This window comes from Vombatus ursinus, unplaced genomic scaffold (genome assembly GCF_900497805.2).
Source record: "Vombatus ursinus unplaced genomic scaffold, bare-nosed wombat genome assembly UNPS02014820.1, whole genome shotgun sequence".
In the NCBI taxonomy this organism is placed as follows: Eukaryota; Metazoa; Chordata; class Mammalia; order Diprotodontia; family Vombatidae; genus Vombatus; species Vombatus ursinus.
The window spans coordinates 2,102,757-2,118,535 of record NW_020954598.1 but is presented as its reverse complement, the minus strand read 5'-3'; the positions used below and the strand labels follow the sequence as shown (position 1 = coordinate 2,118,535).

The window sequence follows — 15,779 nt, the reverse complement described above, 5'->3', positions numbered from 1 at the left end:
TTAACTTTTTTCTAAGAATTTCAGCCTGTGTGTAGATAATTTTAAGACGACTCCCTGGGAGGTAGGATTATATCATACCTGTTTTACAGGTATAGAGAGTACAAGGTATCTAAGCCCTAAATCAATAATTCTGAGGTTTAACCATTTGAATACACCCTTATACCTCAGGAAAATTAACAAATGAATCCATGTAGAGGTGGAATTTTTGGTACTTTTGTTTTAGTTATCTATGTGAGATTTAGTGTCTTCATCAGGTATCTTTAAAAGCTTTAAGGCTCTAAGGTCATTTAATGCTATACTTTGATGAGTTATTCACAAAAATTTCTGCCTTCTGCATATATTTTTGAATGCTCATGCAGATATTTGTAAATGTTTATGGACTTGCTGGTATGCATTAGATATACTTTTTTTTTTTTTTGTTAGGCAGTGGGGTTAAGTGACTTGCCCAGGGTCATACATAAGTGTTATATGTCTGAGGTCGGATTTGAACTCAGGTCCTCCTGAATCCATGACTGGTGCTCTATCCACTGAGCCACCTAGCTGTCTCCTAGATATACTCTTAATATTAGACGTACAAGTGCAGAAATACATATAGTTTCTATAACTGACCAGATTGCTTATTTTGTAAGTTATACATTTCCTATAATTGAGAAACTCTTCCAAGGTGATATGTTCATAATTTTATGAAGAATTATAAATAAAAATGAGTAATATAACATTAATTTTATATCTTCAGTGTAATTTTGACATACCTTCATAAACAATGTCATTAAATCTAAATGAAGTTAGTTGGCAGACCTTCTCTGACCTCTTTCCCTTCCATTAAGCATTTTTAAATAGTACAATAAGACCTTGAATGCTCAGGGAGTGGTGTTTCCTGGTTAATCCCTTTAATTTTAACAGTGTTGGAAACATTACTAATGTACTAATCTTTGGTCTTAAGCCTGTTCTGAACATCATTCTTTTGATTATTCAAAAGTGCTTCGTTATTGAGGGTCATCACTCTAAATGTTCTCCTTTTATCCTGCTTCACATGCAGGCATTTTGAATATCTGCGGGATCCGGGACATATCTTGAAAGTTTATTTTTTAAAATAAATATAAATATACATTATCTTTGTCTAAAGACGAAGTGTTTTGAATGGGAGTAGAAAGGTAGAATTCTGGTTAATTTTGTTTACTTAAGTCCTTTATTTTGTTCTCTACCCCAGACATAGAATGGTTCAACTGTGATGCCTCTAAACAATTTATAAAGACAACGTAGTCCAATCTATTTTTCTAGGAAAAATCAGATCAAAAATACTACTTAAAAGATAACATAGCTAATTGATGGAATCAGGAATAATTTAGATATCTCTCTGATACTCTTATGCTGTGCTATGTGTATCAATATTCATTTATTTATAATTTAAATCCTTGGTTCATGGACTTTGAGCTGAAAGGAACTTTGAGACCAACCCTTACATCTTACAGATGAGGAATCTGAGGCCCAAAGAAGTCAGTTAACATGCCCTAGGTCACCTAGTGGTTGAGCCAGGATTTGGATCACGTTCTTTTTACTCTTAAATTCATCATTCTTCCTGCCACTCTGTGCTTCCGGAATCCTTGATTCATCAAGTTTGCATCTGGTTTCATATTAGGAAATAATATAATAAAATTTCCATTCCTCTTCTAAGGATCAGAGTTGACAGAATGTCAGTTGGAGTTTTGTAATTGGAATACAAAGGATGATCACTCTTCAAAGCAGAAAAGCTTTAATACACAACCACCAAAGTACCATGTTTTACAAAAGTTGAGAAAGAAATATCTTTGTTTCTTTTTTGCCTTTATAAAAATTTGTGGTCCTCTAGCATGTATAAGACCTTTTTGGTTCTATACCCTGATTTTAAATTAGATTTGGAAGAAGTTGAATAACTAAATTCTGTGCTCTACCAGTAATTTAATTTATAATAGAACTTTTCCAGAGAATGTTGTCCATAGTCATTAAAAAAAATGAGTTTCTTTGTTGTTTCTTAGCTTCCTAAGGAATTAAAAATGATTGAGATAGAATGAAGTTCTCCTTTATTGTGCAGTTTTCTGATTAATTTAACTTATAATGTAGAGTGTTAACAGTTTTAAATTATAGGCTAATAAATATTTTAAAAATAAGGCAGTTCCTAAAGTTCCATGGTTAAGTCTTTTATTCCTTAAATTCTTAACACAGCTTTGTTTCCTTGCCTCAAAACTTAATCCTCTGTTATTTCCACAGCAGCCTATTATGATGTTGAAAACCGGATTTCCAATTATTAAGTCATCAGCAGAAGCAAGTAAGATCGTTATATCTTTTTTTTTTTTAATGTAGCTTTTGGCAGAAAAGTGTGTTTTAATAATATGTTAAGCATCTTTAAAATTGAGAGTAAATGCAGAACCTCTAAAAATGGATCAAGACACTAAAGGTCGTGGAGAAGATTAAAGTAGGGGAGAGTGTCATAAGAATTGTAGCTGTGAAAATCCCATGGTAACATATGCTGTATACTGGTTATATGAATGGGATGGGTCCAATTCTTTTTTTTTCTTAATTTAAAATATTTATTTTTAGTTTTCAACATTCACTTCCACAAGATTTTGAGTTCCAAATTTTCTCCCCATCTCACCCCTCCTCCCACCCCAAGACGACGTGCATTCTGAATACCCCTTCCCCTAATCTGCCCTCCCTTCTATCAATCCCCCCCCCTTTCTCTTATCCCCTTCCTCTTCTATTTTACTGTAGGGCAGGATAGATAGATTTCTATTCCTGTATATCTTATTTCCCAGTTGCACATAAAAGCAATTTTTAACATTTGTTTTTAAAACTTTAGGTTGGGTTCCAAATTCTCTCCCTTCCTCCCTCCTCATCCACCCTCACTGAGAAGGCAGGCAACTCGATTCAGGTTACACTACATGTGTAGTCATGCAAAACACTTCCATAGTAGTTATGCTGTGGAAAACTATATTTCCTTTCATCCTATCCCTCCCCCACCCCCCCCTTTTATTCTATTCTCTCTTTTGACCCTGTCCCTCCTCAGAAGTGCTTGCTTCTGATTATCCCCTCCCCTGATCTGCCCTCCTTTCAATCATATTCTTCCCCCCCCCACTTTCTTATCCCCTTACCCCCTATTTTCCTGTAGGGTTACCCAACTGAGTGTGTATGTTATTCTCTCCTTAAGCCAAATCCGATGAGAGTAAGATTCACTCATTCATTCCCTGTCACCTTGCCCACTTCCCCTCCACTGTAAAAACTTTTTTGTTGTCTGTTTTCTGTGAGATAATTTTGGGTCCGATTCTTCATGGCCCTTTTCCCATACTCTTCTCTTACACATCCTTGAGATTTGTAGGGATATAGGAAAGAAGAGTTAGAGTTATGGAATTTGTGTTATTTTTTGGTAGCAACGCATATATGACTAAAGCATCAGATATGCACAATCTCCTACACGTTATGTAACCTCTGGCATGCTTTTTGGGAATTGTATGAGAGAGTGTGTGTGTGTGTGTGTGCGCGCGCGTGTGTGTGTGTGTTTTGAAACCAAGGTGGGAAATATATGCACAAAACCCTTTTATGCTTTGCTTAGTACTTACTCAAAATTATAGAACACGTAATGTTAATATACTCATTTTTCAGATGATGCTGAGGTTTGCCAAGATTATTACTTATCCAGGTTCACATAGCTAGTGACAGCTAGAACTGAATTCAGCCAGGTCCTTTGATTTCCCAAAAGTCGCTGCCTTTTCTACTATTGCAGTCTGCCTCTCGTTCCACAGTGATACTGCATAGATGGTTCAGTATAATGTAAGTGTGTAAACTGCACTTTATAATATAATTCTTGATTCAGTAATTATTTGTTGGATGTCATCTCTGAAAATTTAATTTCTAAGCACAAAGGGGAAATACAGAAGAAATGATGTCTTAATTCAAGGTACCTATATTCTGCTATATAATTTTTCTACATTGCAAGGTTTGAAAGAGTCATGTTCAGCACAGGAAAGAATACTCCTATCATTTAAATATTGAATCCAGTTCACAATAAGCCATAAATATGCACTATGTGCCTAGGACAGTTGCAAAATTGGGATAGGATGTATTGAAATTAAAATTGTTTATTCACCTTCACTATATTTGTATAATTCTTTAAAGAGCTTGAAGTTAATAGTGGGAAATAACTGATTTAATTACTTATTTGTTTTGAAAGTCAGCAAGCACTTGAATATCTTAGGAGAGATAAAATTGTTGATAAAACTAGTAATTTCTGATTCTAGAGTTGTTGCTTAGATGTTTTTAGCAAAGTTCTTGCCAAATAAAATATTTCCTGATTAACTTAAGGTTATTGTTATTAATTTATCAATTAGTTTTTCTTTAAAGATCATTTGAATTTCTAGTTACTCTGGAAAATTGGTTTAGAATTGAAGGTAACCATACCTTGGATTTACATGCTCCCTCCAAATTATATTATGAAAAATAAAGTATTGCTAAATCTTTAGTAGCAGACAAACTCAAAATATCTGCATATGAATGTTATTTTTTGTATCGTGCCAAATTTCTCCAAGTTTCTGACTCATCTGTACAAGTGCAGAGTCTAGTCGTCTTTATCACTAGGGATAAATTGTAAATTAGCAAATTAGGGTTTTAGTATTTATACATCATTTATCAAAGCTAATCATTTTGTTTAAGCTAATGATGTCCTGCCTTGATTTTGGCCACTTGTAAATAATCATATATTAAATTGTATATCCAATACTTGGGATCAAAGTTTATTTAAACTTTCCTTAATATTTCTAATTAAGGTTGAAGGATCTCCCTTTAACTAAATTATTCTTAACAGCAAGCTCTTTATAACCAGTTTATGTGTATATGATTTAGTAACTGCCTATGGTAATAATATTATGAAATCTGTATCAGAACAACATTTATTAGATTATAGTACTGAATTCTATTATTGTATACTTAGCATTTGCTGTATATGGGATACAGGCATCTTTATTATTTAAAAAGGAAGGAAGTTTCTAGGTTCAGGCCCTTGTCCCAGATTGTCAGTCTTTATTACAAGTTTCTTGCTGCAGTGAAGTATTAATAGACACTGATTCAGCTGACCAAGCTAGGTAAATGATCTTTGGCTTTTCATTATATATTCCTTGGAATGGATAAATGAATAGGATTTTTTTTTTCATGCATTTTTTCAAGGTAATTTTGAGGGGTCGGTCCAAGTACAAATTTGAGGATTATGCCAGGTTCTAGTATTGCCTGCCTCCTTCCCGTTTTCCCCTCCACTGTAAAAGCTTTTCCTTTCTTGTCTCTTCTGTCAGATAATATTCCCCTTTCTTCTTCTCCCAGCATCTCTTTTTTACTCTTTACTTACATCTTTTTTTTAAATCATCCTATCGTAGTCAACTCATACCTTTGCCCTCTGTACACTCCTTCTAACGACCCTATTAATGATAAAGTTCTTAGTAGTTGCAAGTTTTATCTACCCATGTGGAATATAAACAGTTTAACTTTATTGAATCTCTTACGGTTTCTCTTTCTTGTTTATCTTTTTATTCTTCTCTTGAGTCTTGTATTTGAAAATCAGATTTTCTATTCAGCTCTGGTCTTTTCATTAGAAATGCTTGAAAGTCCTCTATTTCATTAAATAGCCATTTTTTTCCCTTGAAGGATTATACTCTGTTTTCCTGGATAGGTTATTCTTGATTGTAATCCTAGCTCCTTTGCCTTCAGCAATATCACTCCAAGCCATTATATTCTTTACAGTGGAAGCTGCTAAAACTTGTGTTATCCTTACTGTAGCTCTTAGATATCTAAATTGTTTCTTTCTGTTTGCTTGTGTGTTTTCTCCTTGACCCAGGAGGCCTAGAATTTGGCTATAATATTCCTGGGAGTTTTTAATTTAGTATCTCTTTCAGGAGGTAATTGTTGGGTTCTTTCCATTTCTGTTTCACCCTCTGGTTCTAGGATATTGGGGCAGTTTCCTTGATGATAATTTCTTGAAATATGTTTAGGCTCTTTTTTTTTTTTAATCATGGCTTTCAAGTAGTCCAGGTAGTTGTTTTTCCAGTGAGATATTTCACATTTTCTTCTATTTTTTCATTCTTTTGATTTTGTTTCTTGATGTCTCATGGATTCATTAGCTTCCAGTTGCCCATTTCTAATTTTTCAGGAATTATTTTCTTTTGTGAATTTTTGTACCTCTTTTTTCCATGTGGCCAAGTCTGCTTTTTAAGATGTTCTTCTCTTAAGTGGATTTTTGTGCCTTTTTCTGTTTTTTAAGATGTTATTTGCTTCAGTGGTTGGTTTTTGTTTTTGTTTTTGGTGCCTCTTTTACCAAGCTATTGATTTTCTTTAAATAATTTTCTTGAGCATTCTCATTTCTTTCTCCAGTTTTACCTTTCTAATTTGATTTTTAAAATCCTTTTTTTTTTTAATTCTTCCAGGAATTCTTGTTGGGCTTGTGTCAATTCACTTTGTTTTTCTTTGCAGCTTTGCTTATCCATTGTTACATTCTGAGTTAGTAACCTGATCATCTATGTCACCATCGTAATTTTTTATGGCCAGGTTCCTTTTTTGTTGTTTGCTCATTTTTTTTCAGCTTATTTCTTTTACTTTTATGTTGAAGTTGGGCTGTACTCCCATTGACTGTCCCAAGCTTTAGGTTTTTCATACTTCTGTTTTCAGAGCTAGATCTGGGAGGTCTGTAAGTTTTCAGTGCTTCCAAGGTGGTTATTACCTAAGGAGAGGTGTGGTCACTGTTCGCCTGACCTGTGCTCTGATCTTTACTTTATTCCCCTGTAGTTGCAGGTGTTAGCTTTCCTCTTGGCCCTAAAACTAACTGATTCCTCTGCTCTCCTACAGCCTCAAGCACTAGTGCTCCTTTCTGCCTTGGAACCAAGACCAGGACCCCTACTCCCTGGTGAGCAACCACTAGCACTCTTCTCTACCTTAGAATTGTGACCAGGGTCCTTGTTCCTCTGCCCCCGCAAGTGGTAGTGTTCCTCTTTGCCCCGGAACTACAAATGGCCAGTGCAAGAGGGTCCTGAACCTAGCACCAGCAAAGGCCCTATAATCTCTCTCTGATCAGTTATCAGACCCTATTTGTGGGCTGAGAGCTCCTGAAGCTGCTCCTGCAGCTGACAGCCTCCTGGTCCAAGGCTGTGCTCTAGGCCAAGTCACCACCCCAGTGAGATAGACTTTTCCTGTGGACTTTCTAAGTTGTCTTGGTCTGGAGTATTGTTTCACCCCAACCTTTTGTTTGGTTCTGCTGCTCCAGAATTTGATTTGAAACATTATTGTAAAGTTATTTGCAGGGGAATTTGGGAGAGTTCAAGTGCCTCTACTCTGCCATCTTGGCTCTGCCCTCATGCCAAGTTCTGACAGTGTTAAGAATGATTTGTTAAAATTTAATTTGGTATTAAGATATAAAAGACTTAAAGCATGGAAAAAATTTAGAATTCTTGTTTTGGTATATATAAGTTTGATAGTTTCTTTATTCAACAATACTCTGAAATTTTACATTTCAAGTTAATTTCTTAAGCTTATTTAATTTGTTGATTAACATGGTTTAAAATCACATACAGGAGAACAACAAGATCACATCAGCAGAAGAGAATACCATTATTTTGTTTTTTTTTTTTCTTGATCTCTTGACTGGTCTGAACTGAGATTCTTTCTCAACATCTACGACTAAAACAGTCTCCACTGTGGGATGAGGTAGTAGGTTGTATAGTTTTAGGGTCACACCCACCACTGGGAGATAACTATACAATCTACTGTCTTTCTTAAAGTGGGAGGAAATCTTCAGGAATATTGTTTTTATTTGAAATTAATAACTAAATGGCATAGAATAGTTTGGTCACAACTCATTATAATGTGCATCATATAAATTATATTTGAATGTGCAGCATTCATTTGTTTTCACATTTTAAAAAAATAGTTTTGTCAGCATCTGGTTTAAGGGAAAAATCTACTTTCCCACATTTATGTCTTAAAAATTCATGGACTTGTATTTTTTCTTAAGTATATCTCATGTTATTTTGCCTCTAATGGCATAAACATATTTGGATGAGTTACAGAGAAATAAAGCAATTACTGAACATAATTATGTTCTACCTGCTTGGGTAAAAAAAACTATCTCACACAGTTCCTTATGTCTGTTGACTTGAGAACAGTATTATTTCCGCTGTAATGATTAACTGAAATTTAGATAAAGTTCAGGTGTCCAAGTTACCATATAAAGCAGTTTGAGAACAGTGAATATGACTTTTTTTGTTTTGTTCTTCTTTTTCTTCTTACTTTTTGTAACCCTCTATACATTTGGACCTTTAGATTAAGCAAAAAAGTTTTTATATTATGTCAAAAAAAAATTTTTAATTTGTAAAATTATAAGTATCTATCATAGCTATGTTAAAATAAATGGTTTTATACTTATCTTTCTGAAAGATTTCGATCACCATTGCTTAAGATTGCTCTATCAGAGTGAGGTAGTAGATTGTATAGTTGTGGGGTAGTGATTTTACCCTGTTCAGGAGATAACTATACAATCTATTGCCTTCCCTGAGGAGTAGACGTTCTACTGTTCTTTGCTGTGGTTTGAATCTGCTCAATTTTTCAAAGTTGGGAATATTTCAATTCATAATCCTATTATTGTATTTTCAAATTTACAGAGAAGTTTCTTAAAATGCTAATTTTACAGGTACAATCAATATTAAGAGTGTACACTACACTAACTACATAGAAGGCTATGTTCACCTGATCTGGCATATTGGGTTCAATCATGAATACCATATTTTAGAAAGGACATTAGTTTATCAAACAGAATGGTGAGTTAGAATCATATCATATTAGAATCAGTTTAGCTTACCAAAAAGACTAGAGGAAAATGATAGTTGTCTTCTAAGTATTTGAGGAGCTGTTGCTTGGAAGGGGGACTAGACTTGTTCTCGTTAGTGTCAGAGAGCAGAATTATGAACAGTAGGTGGAAATTCTAAATAAGCAAATTTAGACTTAAGATTAAAAAAAAATTCTAACAGTGATTCAGAGGTAGTACATGGGAGTTCTTCAGAGTAAGACTAAGTGACCTCTTTCCGTGTCTGCAATAGAGGGAATCCATGTCTAAGTCTGGCTTCTGAGGTCCCAGCTCTGAGACTGATTCTATGAAGGTAACACATGTCGACATACCTGAGCAGTAATATTTTTGAAACCAAAAGATTTTTTTTTTTAGAATTGGGAGAATATCCTACTTAAAGGAGGATTGGCACAGTTTTTATTTGAAAAAGAGTTCTACAAACAAGCAAGGGTCTACCTAAAGTTGTAAAATATTCACATTGTATTACCAGTGAAGATAAATACTTCTGTACTTTTTCTTCCTCCTCCCCCAAAAAGCCAAAGAGATCAAAATACATGATACTTTTCTATTCACAGAAGCAATTCAATGAGTATTAAAAGGACATTATGTGTAACTTGATTTGCTTATGAAATTGTGTGGGTAGTATTTTAAATTTTACTGTAAATTTCCAAAATTGCATATTCTTGAATTTACTGTTTAATTTTAAGCTGTATTAAAATTGTGTATACTGCTAAAACTTAAGGAATCTCCCATCTTAGTTTTTTTTTTTAATTTGAGAAGCAACAAAAGGTTGAACAGATAAAAATAGACAAATTCATACTGTAGCAAAGTTTTGTGTTTTTGAACTTGTTCTTCCATAGTGTCAAGAACATAGAGAAACTATGTAAAATTAGCTCATCTGAAAGACTTGCCACATATAACTAATCAGTATCCTTTCTGATTATCAGGAGTGTGTGCTTCATTTTCATCATAATATTTTCAAACTTGAAGGTTTGCCAGGATTTAAACAAACATGCAGCCTGTTCAGTTTTTCTTCATGTTGGTGCATTTCTAAGTATACCAATCTGGGCATATTTCAGAAATCTAAAAAGCTTGAAGCAGACAAAAAGAAAGAATTAAAGGTATAAAATGATAGGCCATCAGAGTTGCAAGGAGGGTTGTTTGTGCTACAGGCTATCTGCAACCAGGACATGCACCTGAAGATGTTGAAATGTCAGCAGCATTTGAAAGTACTTGCTCCACTGCACATCCTACATGCTGTTTGCTTTGTAATTCCACCAAATGCAGTAGCAGTGATAGCATTACTTTCCCTTATTTGAATCCTGAATTTGAACTTTTTAGCAGAATAAACTGACAAAATTTTCCCGGTTTCTTGAAGATTTTTCACATTATTTGTTTTTATAATTGAAACAGCACTTGGATTCTTAATCAATTAAAAAAAAACAAACCTCTGGTACAGAATGTCTACCAAGTAAAATGTGTGATTCAGATTCGATAATTTCTAAAGAAAATAATATTAGACTGCAGCGAACACTGCAGCTGAAATGACAATTCACAAGTAGTGTTCTTTATGCTTCTAGAAAGTTGTTTCTTTTATCATTTGTTGAAGATCTTTGTTTTCATAGCACTTTCAAAGGACAGAGCTGTTTTTCCCCATTGAACATTTAAATAGTAATTTTGCTCTTTTAATATATTTTTACTTGTTTTTTACATTCAGTCATTTCAGACTCCCCCTACCCCACCTCTATTGATACATCTAATGGTGTGTACAACACTCTGCTCTAATAATCCCTCACTCCTCTCCCATGGAGAAAGATGTTTCCTTATTTGTTCTCTGGATCTTCATTAGTTTTTTCATTAATGAAGAGTCAGCTTCCTGTATTTAAAGTGTTTTGTGAAAAAACTAAAATGCTATGTGTAACATTAGCTATTGTTTTAGTGAACTTCATTTAAATTGTTTTCCGTTGTGTTTAATCTCTCTGTTTTGGTTATTTCTGCCTGCATCCAATTGTAGAGACCTTCCTGTGTTCCTTTGAATTCCTCATATGCGTAGTTTCATAACATACAAAAATATTACATCAAATATTTAAGTGACAATCTGTTACATGCCATGTGTTTGCCATAATTTTCCTGAACATTCCTCAACCCAAACTCTTCTTGTTTGCAGTTTTTACTAACAGTGCCACTATGAATATTCTGGAATATATGGACTTTATTTTTCTCTGATTTCCTTGGGGAATGTCCCAGTAAATTCTGAGATCACTGATTTAAAGGATGGAGGATATTGTAGTCACTTTTATTGCATAATTCCAGATTGAAATATACTTTGTTTCCAAGAGTATAAATATACTTGTCTCCCATTTTTGCCAGTTTGCTGGGTGTGAGTTATTTGAAACCTATTTTACCTTGCATTTCTCTTATTGTTAGTGACTTAGAACATATTTTCATGTGGTCATTTATAGCTTACAATTCTTATTTTGAAACTTGATATCCTTTGTATTCATTTCTTAAACTCTTAAATTCATCGTTTGTTGTTTGATATTATGGAAACATCAACTAACAAGGTTGTGAGAAAGACCTGGGTTTTTCAACCCCGTTCTCCTGATGTAGGCACATTTCGTTTTCATTGGGAAAATGGATTACATTTAGGCTATCTCTGAGATAGTTTCTAGCTCTGAAAATTGATTTTTATACAGCAAGTACTGTATTAGTCTCTTTTACATGTTTTATAGCTCTTTGGGGTTTTCATTCTTTTTCAAGATTGACTTTAGGTCATGGAGTGGACAAGCTATTACAGTACTGAATGGTTGCATAGATATTTGTCCATTATGATTGCTCTCCCATGCTGCTATCATTTTATTTGTATTACTAGCAAAACAAATATTAAACGATTCCTTATTTATATAGAACTAAGTGTTTTGAGGCTAGTATATTTCACTTGGGCTTCTTGTTACATTTTTGTTTTTTAAAAACTGATTGAGGTATAACCACATAACGGGCAAGTTTATCCATTTATCTGAATACTCTTAATATAGGAGACCTCATTGATTCTTCGCACAGATTCCATTACCAGTTTATATTTGGACTCTCAGTGTCTATTTTGTAGTGTTTTCATTAGCAGCTCATATTTGGATTCTCAGAAAATGTAATGCTTTGGTGGTCTTGGTAATGTAAAAACTTATTGCCACTGCATTTTCTTGTATTGAAAGTGGTGTTCCAGAAGAATATTGCATTTTTAAGGGCCTTGGTTAATTTTTCACATGTGTATGTTATTTATAATATTTACTTTATACTTGTGTTTTATACTTATATTGACTTGTAAACAAGTTATCATCATGTCTACCCCTCTAACTTTAAGAGCTTTGATGTAAATAGGTACTTATAATACTTGATTATTTGATGTTTGGATGTTTGTTTTTCCGAACTTTATAAATCTCAAGAACTGAAGGCCAAGAGGAGCCCAGTTGCAACTGTCTTCCAACTCCAAGGTATAGATACTTGCTGTCATTCCTTTGACCTGTGTCTTCTGACCAAGCCCACCATAAGCTTCTTGTTTCTAATCTCTTGAAGAATAAATGGACTCTAGTACTATTCCGACTCTTATTTCCATTTGTTTGAGAGCTAACCCAGCTTTTAATCAGAGAGGAGGTACTAAATCTTCTGAAAATGTCTGTGGCCCCTCCAGGCAGAAATACATCTTGCTCTTTCTTTTGATGGTACTGTGAGATTTGTCAGTGCACAGAAATTGTAAAGATCGCCCTGTTCTCCAGTCTTCCCCAAACCTTCAGAATATGCCCAGAATGACCAAGAACATTTGCTATTCCTTGCTATAGGACGAAAGCCCAGAATTTCAAGCATGTTGGTACAAGTTTAAAAGGAGGATTTGCTCTGTTTTCTAGTCCAGTTTTATAAAGGTCAGAGAAACAGAACCCTCTTTGGTGTCTTATTTTCCAAAGGAAACTTGGAAAAATCTTAGTACTATTTGATTAAATTTCTATGGTTTTGCACAGATACTTTTTGCCCTACAAATGATTTAATTAATTAGCGAGGGATGAGTTAGGTTTTCAAACTGTTCATCTACATACCATTAGTATAACTGGCTATTCAAAGTATGGGTCAGTAAAATCAAGAATGCAATGCAGTTTTAGTGTTAGAATCTTCTGGAGAATGTGGAGCAACAAACTCAATAAATATGCTAGAAAAATTGGTTTTAAGGCACTTTTTTCCTTCATTGCTCCAGTATTAACTTTTCATGGAGGATAGTCTATAATAGATTTATTAATTAGGTGCTGTCAAATAATGTTTACAGTATTGCCTACTGTGCTTGATGGAATCATTTCCTTTATAACATTTTTGAATATTTTGTTAAAATAAATTTAACAAGTATAAGTATTTGTAGTCTTAAGAACAGTATGAATGGAAGGAATAATTGGTCTAAATTTCAGGAACTAAATATTATGAATGTGGCCTAAGCTAGCAGGTTGGTTCACAGTGCAGCTGCCAAATAGAAGAATTGCAGAAGAATGAATGGGCTCCTAGGAAGAGGTAGTAGGTTGCATAGTTTTAGGGCAGGGATTTTGCCCACAAGCAGTTAACTATACAACCTGCTGCCTTTCTTAGGGCTCTATGATTACAACGGAACCTGTTCTTGCCTCAGTTTAAGTAGATGTCTCCATGTTAAACGGGGGTGAGGGTGGGAGAAAAATAGAGCTATACAAAAAGCACAAGTATAATTAGTGATGTATATTGAAGTAACAGCAGGTTTGGTCACAGCCTGCAATTACTAGGATTCCTCAATAAAAATCATAGCTACTGAATTTATTTAGGTATCAAGAACATTAGCCTAACGATCTGAAAATAGCGGTTGGGTTCACAAGATGAACTTGGACGAAAAATCTATTTAGTTGTATTTAAAACTTCTTTATTATTTAATCCAGAGAGATCAGTGTGTTTATTATTGATGAGGTATATATTCATGTAACCTAGGTCTTTAATATTAAGTCTAGATGTGTCACATGATATTGTTTAATTTTTGTGTGTGGGGGGGTGCCTATAAATTGCCTCTTTAAAATATTGTGAATTTCCTTAGAATATCAAGATGCCAAATGTGAGTAGTCATGCTGTTCTATAAATTATTATTTTAATAGTACAGAGAGAATACAATTATGTTTTTAGGACATGCTTAGAAAAATTTTTTCAGTAGTGGACAGCTTAGAAACTTTTTCAGTAATAGATTGGAATAGATGGCCTTGGAGCTTTGCAATAGATTCTCTGAAAACTGGGTGCATGTAAATGTAAACTTTCCCTATTCTCACTTCCCTAAAGAATAGATAGCCTCTTCCAATTTGTTGGGCTTTAAAAAATATCTGTTATTTGAGTTAAAGCTGTATGATAAAAATTGTTGGATATTCGATTTAATTTTATTCCCCCCTCCCCAAGATTTTGTGTTAACTGCTACTTTAATTTGCTTATTGTGAACTCTTGCGTATGTGTAGGGGAGAATGAGCTATCAGCAAATAAAAATCTGTTCCAAATCTGCTTTTTGTGTTTCACTCACAAGAGCTCGTTTCAAGATTTACAGAAATGCATAAGTTAATTCAAGTGTCCCATGATTGGTGATTTTTTTGGAGGGCTGAGTGGACTCAAACTAGTGACTTGGTGTACAGAGCTCAGTGTAAGGAATCTCAATATGCATAGGGAACTTAGAAATCACTAGGTTCAGCCCCAGAATTTACAGGTGGGAAAACAGGAATGAAGAGGTAATATGACTTCCTTTGCATTACACAACTAATGTCTTGAGGTGGGATTTGAACACAGGTCTTACTGACTCAGTCCTATGCTCTATACACACTTAAAAGCATTTCTAGACATTAAAGTGACTTACCCAGCATCATAGTAATGTTTTAAAAACTTGAACCTGGTGCTGTGTGTTGAGGCCAGCTCTCTTCCCTCCTCCATGTGCTATGTTGCCTCTGATCTTCAGATTTAAACACAGGTGTGGAATAGCTGTTTGGCTTGAATATAGGTCAAGTCGCCCACCCTAATTTCATGGGAACACCATTTTAGGCATGCAGCCTATATTTTAGCAAGTATTTATCAAGTTCTTACTACGTACCAGGCACTGTTAGCCACTGATAAAAGTAAAAGAATGAAAGAACCCATACTATTCAGTGATAGCCTTTTGTTTGCCTTTTTTGTCCATTCCTGAGAATATCACATCTACTTTTGTAAAATTTTGTTATTTGTAGAATGTTAGTATATTTTGATAAGCTAGGGAAAAATGCATACCTAATTTTAGGGCTATCCTAAATCTTTTATGATAATTGTTATAAGAGTACATCCGTCCACCCCAACCTCCCATGCTGACCTACTTGCACTTATCTTGGTTTTGTAATTTCTAGCCTTAGAGACATTTTCCTGAGATTAAATTTTAGTAAACATTCATTAAACATCTGCTTTGTACAAAGTACTTGCTGGGTGCTGGAGTAAAACTTTGTACCTCTCCGGGAGTTCTAAGAGTTTGTGGAAGAACAAAGATAGTAACTACTAATATTGAAACTATTACAGGTAGAAAGTACTATTTAAGGACCTAAGAAAACACGTTTCCAGCAGTGATTATAGTCACTAATGTTATTCCTGATAAATTGCTTAACTTAGTAAATAAGGTTAAATTGGAAAACCCCAAGGCTATGTTCCCCTTTAAACTACCTAGCAAATGATGGAAAATTGATCACAAGATAATAAAGGGTTAGTCATTAATGTGTCAGGTAAAATTTGGAAGGATTTCTGAGAATGCCTGTTTCCTCTTCAGTTTGTCCCAATATTAAATATCAGATGTTTTTCTTTTAAGTAGAACTGAAATATTGTCAACAATTGGAATTCATTTCTACCCTGGAAAAGTTTGGATAATTATTAAAAGTTGCAAAACACT

At 34.2% G+C, this 15,779-nt stretch overlaps 1 long non-coding RNA gene across 1 annotated transcript in view; it reads left to right on the top strand.

The window, feature by feature from the left end:
* Positions 1 to 14,386, top strand: part of LOC114024050 — a 19,779-nt gene extending 5,393 nt beyond the window's left edge. Inside the window, exons 2-4 of the long non-coding RNA XR_003566864.1 lie at positions 2,248 to 2,305; positions 6,859 to 6,916; positions 12,289 to 14,386. This is a non-coding gene — a long non-coding RNA (uncharacterized LOC114024050). The remainder of the gene's footprint in view (positions 1 to 2,247; positions 2,306 to 6,858; positions 6,917 to 12,288) is intronic.
* Positions 14,387 to 15,779: the final 1,393 nt, after the last annotated feature.